The sequence below is a fragment of the Callospermophilus lateralis genome, chromosome 11 (genome assembly GCF_048772815.1).
Source record: "Callospermophilus lateralis isolate mCalLat2 chromosome 11, mCalLat2.hap1, whole genome shotgun sequence".
In the NCBI taxonomy this organism is placed as follows: Eukaryota; Metazoa; Chordata; class Mammalia; order Rodentia; family Sciuridae; genus Callospermophilus; species Callospermophilus lateralis.
In genome coordinates, this window is record NC_135315.1 from 99,075,070 (window position 1) to 99,082,548 (window position 7,479).

Here is a 7,479-nt window from a genome sequence, read left to right on the forward strand (position 1 = left end):
AGATGCATCTCAGACCTTAATGTTGTTTATTTCTGAACAGGGTCATATTAAGTCACTTAGAGCCTGGTGAAATTGCTGAGGCTGGCCTCCAACATGTGATCCTCCTGTCTCAGCCTCCAGAGTCACTGAGATGACAGGCAGGGTCCACTATCCCTGGTAAGAGCCCACTTCTTTACATACAAGAGCGTAGGCTCCTACTCTCTGGTGCCAAGAGGCCCTTCCAGAGAATAAGCCATGCCCAGACCACGAGCTCTGGGAAGCCTGAGGATCTGGCCAATCCCCTTGAAGATCCCAACAACCTCCACCATGTGTCCTCCTTTGTCCCCTGGAAAGCCCGACTCTGAATGGGAATTATCAAACCCTCTGCCCAACTCCAGCATTTAAAATCAGCAGTTTGAGCTCAGCATTCAACTGAGCCATTTTGTGCCATCAGAAGACTTCCTGGTTCTCTGCCCAGAAAACACTAGAAGCCCCTTGAAGATCAAAAGGGCGTTTCTGTTATTTGTCAATCATGTGTGTAGCCAAAATAGTGGTGGACAAAGTTCGCATTCAAAAAAATACTGGATGACTCAATTTTCCCCCTCCAATAATGTGCCACAGAGATTTAAAAATATTTTTTAATGGTGTATGGACACAATATCTTTCTTTTTTTAATATTTATTTTTTAGTTGTAGTTGGACACAATACATTTATTTCACTTATTTATTTTTATATGATGCTGAGGATCGAACCCAGGGTCCTGCACATGTGAGGTGAGTGGTCTACCACTGAGCCACAGCCTGTCACAAATTTTTTCGAGGCCCTGGACCACCAGAATCAGATTTTTATCTGGGCGTGGTGGTGCATGCCTATAATCCTACCGCTCAGGAGGTTGAGCCAGGAGGATCATGAGTTGGAGGCCAGCCTCAGCAAATTAGCATGGCCCTTAGCAACTTTAGCAAGACCTTGGCTCTAAATAAAATACAAGAAAAAGATGTGGCTCAGTGGTTGAGTGCCCCCAAGTTAAATCACTGGTTAAAAATAAAAAAGAAAAGAAAAGAAAAAGAGATACATTTCCCAAGCAAAAGAGACTTGAAAGAGTTCAAGGACAATCCCAGTGACCAGACCCCTCTCAGGACTTTCCCTTCTCTCTAGCAAGGATGATTTCATTCTAGAAGTATGAGTTTGAGATCAGATACTTTTCTTAAACACACATATGACCCATGTCACTAAACAAAGACTAGTTAAAATGTATATTCCATTTGGCTTTGACCTGAGGTTCATCCTCTTGGGCAGCAGAAATCAATGAGAACAAAAGGACCTTTCCACTTCCCAGAGGTCCGGCCCACAGCATGGCTCTTCCTGCCATCTTCTTGCTTTTGATGAACTCTTCTATGATGTCACATCCCTGGTCACTATTACTATGTTTCAGTGGGGAAAAAATGCAGTCCCTGGTCCAAATGATTCACAGACTCATCCAACCAACCCTGGGTGCCAGCGCCCTCCAGGCACTGCTCTGGATGCCCCGACAGTGGAGGTGAGAGACAAAAGACTTCCTGGCACAGTGGCCCACACCTGTGATCCCAGGAACACAGGAGGCTGAGGCAGGAGGATGTCAGTTCAAATCCAGCCTCAGCCAAAGTGAGGCCCTGAGCAAAACAGAGAGACCCTGTCTCTAAATAAAATGCAAAATAGGGCTGGGGATGGGGCTCAGGGGTAAAGGGCTCCCAGAGTTCAATCCCTGGCACACCCCATTCTCCAAAAAAAAAGACATAGACAAGAAACCAGAGACTTTTCTTTGGCCCTTTCTGTTAATAGGAGGTTCTGAGGCCACAGTCACAAGCTCATATAAATTGCAGGTTTTTGTAGCTGCTCAGCCTCCAGGGAGGTCACAGGCCATGACTCTAGAGTCCAGCAGCTTAGAAGCAATGGAGTGCAAACCCCCAGCTGTCATTTCTAAACTGGTTGGCCAATGGATGTGACATTTTCTTTTGCAATAATAATAATAATAATAATAATAATAATAATAATAATAAATACCGTAAGTGCTGGGACTTGGTAGGGTTCCCACTTACCAAAAGCAGACCTGACTGGTAAAAGGATGTTTGGTCTGGGTGCAGTGGTGCTGGTCTGTCAACCCAGGGCACCTGGAGGCTGAGGCAGGAGGACTGCAAGGTGGAGACCATCTCAGCAGCTCAGCCAGACCCTGTTTCAGAATGAACACAAAAAGGGCCGCAGTATGGCTCCTCGGACAGGGCCCCAGGGTCAACTCCGAGAACCAAAGTGACACTGAGCTGGTGCAAACGCCAGGATGGTCTCCACGCCCCCATGCCCCCGTCCCCCATCCCCCCATCCCGGGGCCCTCAGCCCCGCCCACGGCCCCTCTCACGTGTTCTCCTGGCCAAGGAGCCCCATGGTCGCCTGCTTGGCCAGGGCGCTCTCGTCAAGCCCCAGCCCATTCTCGTGGCTGTGTGAGGGAATACGAGGCATCTTTATCATGCTCTCCACCTCCTCAATCTTCAAGGAGCCAGCTGGAGTGCAACCCACGCAGGAATCACTACCCTGCCCCGGCCCAGGGGTCACCAAGCAGCCATTACTAGGGCGGCTTGCAAGAGCCCACCTCCATCGGTGCCCCATTGGAAGATATTGGAACACCCCACTCTCCATTGGCTCAGGCATGTGCCCATCCAACCTGCTGGTAGAGCTCCACCCACACACTTCCCTCTGTGTCTCTGAATTGACTTCCCTGGCAACACTACTTCCGGCACTCTGGGGTGTGATTGCAGAAGGTTGGAGCCCTGGAGTTTTGCTCCCTGGCTGAGGAGCTGAGCCCAGGCGGTGGGTGGCCCCAATGAGCATTTTTCTGGGTGTATGTTTGGTACAGGACTGAAACTAGGGGCTCTAAATCACTGATCCCCAGCCCCAGCCCATTTTTGTATTTTAGAGATCGGGTCACACTAAGTATCTTACAGCCTTTCTAAGTTGCTAAGGCTGGCCTCCAAATTGCAATCCTCCTGCCTGAACCACCAAAGCCACTGGAATTAGTGGTGTGTGCCACAATGCCTGGCACCTACTCAGAATCTTAATAAATGAGTAAGACTTTGTCAGAAGCAAATGGCATTCTACCATTTTGCAGATGAAGAAAACCCATCCAGAGGAAAACAGAACTTCCGGAGATAAGCGAGCTCACAGGAGGGAGAAGACACGCCTGAGGTCCAATCCAGCTGTGGGGATTGCTGATGCCCATGCGATTTCTTTGTCCTCTTCAGTCTGACTTTAAAATCTAATTATTTTATTCTGATCATTGACATCATTATTGAGTCGATGTTTGCCTCTTTCCCTCTACTGCTTTACATTATGAAGGTGGAGAACACATATTTACCATTTTAATTTTAATTTTGGAACATGGTACACAGTCTACAAAACAGCTCCTAGATAAGACTTTTTATGAATTCAAAGAAGGTTGTAGAAACACACCCCCCCCCCCCGCACACTCACACACACACTGTTGAATCCATGCTCTTTATTTTTATACTATGGATTGAAGCCAGGGGCACTTTACCACTGAGTCCAATCCCCACTTGTTTTTATATTTTCTTTACAGACAAGGTCTCCCTGAGTTGCTTAGGGACTCATTAAGTTGCTGAGTCTGTCCTCCAGCTAGTGATCCTCCTGCCTCAGCCTCTCAAGTCACCAGGATGACAGGCATATGCCACTGTGCCTGGCTTCAATTATATTTTTATCCACTAATATATACTAAAATGTCAGATCAGTGCAATGAAACATACACCAATAATCCTATGGAGAACTACCTTCCAGAACCATGCAATGGACAATCCCATCTCTGCCGCCTCTCAGTTTCTCAGTCCCAGCAACTTTCACCTTAAGTTCTTCAACCTCTCCTCTCCAACCCAAGATGGATGCCTTCAGTCACTTGGTTCCCGACTTTTCTGCTCCCTGACTGCCTTGACCTCTGCCCCATCTGACCTTTGAACACCCAAGCCCGGGGTCAAGCCTGCCTTTTCTTCTGTACTGGTGCTCAGGAGGAGAAAGTCACCCAGTGTTCCCCAGGAGTCCTTGGGTCATCATGGCCCCCAACCTCAGCTGCACACTCACAACTGTGCAAGTGATGATCTAATGTTGTATTAGTTAGATTGTTAGTATAACTGCATTAACAGAGAGACTCAAAACAATAGTGGATAGAGAAAAATAGAAATTATTTATTTTTCTCAGTTGGGCACATTGGCACATGTTTGTAATCACAGGGCTCAGGAGGCTGAGGCAGGAGGATGTCCAGTTGGAGGCTCAGTGACTTAGTGAAACCTAGTCTCAAAATAAAACATTAAAAGGGCTGGAAATGTGGATCAGTAGTTAAGCACACCTGGGTTCAAGCTCCAGTGACAACAACAACAACAACAAAAAGTTATGGATAGCTGCATGGGATTTCCAAGAAAGAAAAGCAAAGCTCAGGAACTAATGGCTTGACTTGATTGTGAATTCTATGGTATATTTAAAGAATGAACACCAGCCAGGCAAGGTGGTGCACTCCTGTCTTCCCAGCAGCTGGGGAGGCTGAGGCAAGAGGATTACAAATTAGAGGCCAGCCTCAGCAAAACTGAGGGCCTAAGCAACTCAGTGAGGCCCTGTCTCTCAATAAAATATAAAAAGTGCTGGGGATGGGGCTCCGTGGATAAGCGCCCCTGGGTTCAAATTCTGGTACCAAAACAAAGAATGAAACCAAATGCATCTCAAACTCTTACTAAATAAATAAATAAATAAATAAATTAATTAATTAATTAATAAAGAAGAAGAAATGTTTTCTAATATGTTCCCATGAAGCAAGTATCATACTGGTAACAGCAACAGGTAAAGATTCTACAAGGAAAAACAAAACAAAACAAAAACCCAGGTCAATAACCCCGTGAACAAGACACAAAATTTCTCACAAAAATCTGGTATTAGTAAACCAAATTTAGCAGCAGGTTTGCTCATTGATTTCAGTCCTAGGGAGGGAACCCAGGGATGCTCTACCATTGTACTATATCCCTCGCTCTCTTGGTGTTTTGAGTCACTGTCTTACTAAGCTGTGAAAACTGGTCTCCAACTTGCTTACCATCCTCCTCCCTCAGCCTCCTGAGCCACCTGGATGACAGATTAGCACCACTGTGCCCTGCTTGAATGAGATTCTGCCACTGCATCAGACTTCCTCCACCTCTGATTCAGTGTGGCATTAGCAGAACTTTTCAGTTCTGGGGGTGACAGGGAGCTCAGCTGGAGGCCTGACAGTCTGCTCTGAGGTTGGTGTATGACCCACTAATGAACACACAGGGTTAATGGCAATTGCTGACAAGGTAGGTCCCCTCTGAGAAAAGAGACATTTCTATTTCACTCCTGAAAGCATCTTTAAAACCCAAATTACAATCAAAGGGGAAAGTCTAATAACTTCCTATGGGCAAATTTATAATGAATCCAGGATTAATTGGCCTTCATGAAGTTGAATTCATGATTGGCTGTTTGTAAAGAACTCTGAACCACCTTGGTTTCAAAATGGCATTGAAGACACAGAAATAAGCCAGCATCCTATGACCAAGAAGAACAAATTCCAAATCATCCAGTTCTGCGGGCAGTTTTCCACCAGTCATGTCCCCAGGGACTGTGACCAGCAGGTGGGACTGAAGGGGACCTTGGGAGTGTGCTGTAGAGGAAAATGCCTATATAGGCTAGTGTTCTGGGGGTGAGTCCCACTCAAGTTGGGGTCATGCTACATTTACAGGTGTCCATGCAGACTCAGAGCTGGGTATGGTGGCACATTCTTTCATCTCAACAGCTCAGGAGGCAGAGGCAGGAGGTTCAAAAGTTGGAGGCCAGCCTCAGCAACTTAATGAGGCCCTGAGCAACTCAGCGAGACCCTGTCTCTAAATAAAATACAAAATAGGGCTGAGGATGGGGCTTAGGAGTGAAGCATCCCTGGGTTCAGTCCCCAGTACACAGAAAAAAAGAAAAAAAAAAAAACGGAAAGAAGACCAGCAGCCCTCAGGATGTGAGTGGCTTCAGGAGGGCTGACCTGTGTTCTAGCCTTCATACTCAGTCCCGAGGCTAGCTTTGAACTCAGGCACGTGGCCCGTGTGGAGGGACATGGGGCCAAGGAGGGTCTTGGGCACATCTGGACGACAGGTGGCTGTAGAGATGTCCTTACGAGCCTGCTATCTCCAAATGACAAGAAGATAGAGAAGTGTTGACAGAGGGCTCCAACTCCAAGTCAACACTTCAACAAGCTGGGAACCATAAATGGTTGACCTTCGTTTCTAACTCTGTGAACTACAGCCAAGGACAGGAGCAGCCCTGCCTACTGAGAGGTCTGTTGGGTAAATTACAGGCTAGAAAGTATGAAAATACTCATGAAGCTTTAAAGGACTGTTCAAAGTTGGTGACAGGTAGAGATTCAAAAATGTCTGCCAGGTTTTGCTACTGTGAGTAAAAGATGACAATATATTTTTCCATCTGAGTCAGAGAAGTCTGTTCAGTTTTACTGCCCACCATATTCTGTTGAGATAGATAAATCAAGGCTTCTGAGCATGGGAGGAGCTTATCCAAATTCCCACAGCTCCTCTGTGTTGGAAATGATGGCACATTGCACTCTGCCATTGGGGATCTTGTAGGATTTGGTACAAAGTCCTCTCTAAAGAGTCAGATTGACAAAGCTGGGTTAGGAGCAGTCTGGGTGTGATGTCACATGCCAAGAGCCTTGGCTTTAAGTGGATTATTTCCAGTTTCTGAGAGTTGAGTGTCTCCTTTTCCCTTTCCTATTTACCTGAGATTTACTCGTGTCTTCAGAGCAACATTCTGTGCTCTGCCTTCTCTGCTATTTGGCAATGCTGTCCTTGAATCAGGAATTTCCTCCAGGAAGAAGCCAGGTGGTTTCATGATGCAAAAGATAAACTCTGAGTTTAGGGCCAAACAGATGCAGTTGGATTCCCAGCTTCACTTTTTATTAATATGGGAGATTGCACAAGCCATGGTTTCTGAGCCTCAGTTTCCTCATCTGGACTGACTCCTTTGAGGCTCTGAAATGCTTTAAAATTTAATGAATTAACAAACCCAAATGAAAGAGCCCAGCCTGGGGTCCAAAACTGAGCCAATGCTCAAATAGAGGGGGCACCTTTGTCTTTCCCCTACCACGGAAGAAGTTTCTTGGGAATATAAGATCAGTGTGTCCCAGGGAGCAGATAGGCAAGACCTTACTAGCTCTGGCCACCAAGGACCTAAAAAAAAGCAAAGATTCAGTGAGACAAGTCCAGAGAAGGTGGTGTGGAAACGTTCAGAAACATGTGACTAAGATTTACCTGGGAGAAGAAGGAAAAGTTGCTTATTGAAAAAAATCTACGTCAAGAAAAAAATCCAGGGAATCTTAGGAACACTATTATGTGCAGAGTTGATAGGGCCTTGAAGATCATCTTATCCAGCTCCTTTGGCCCATGTGGAAATTGAGGCACAAAAAGA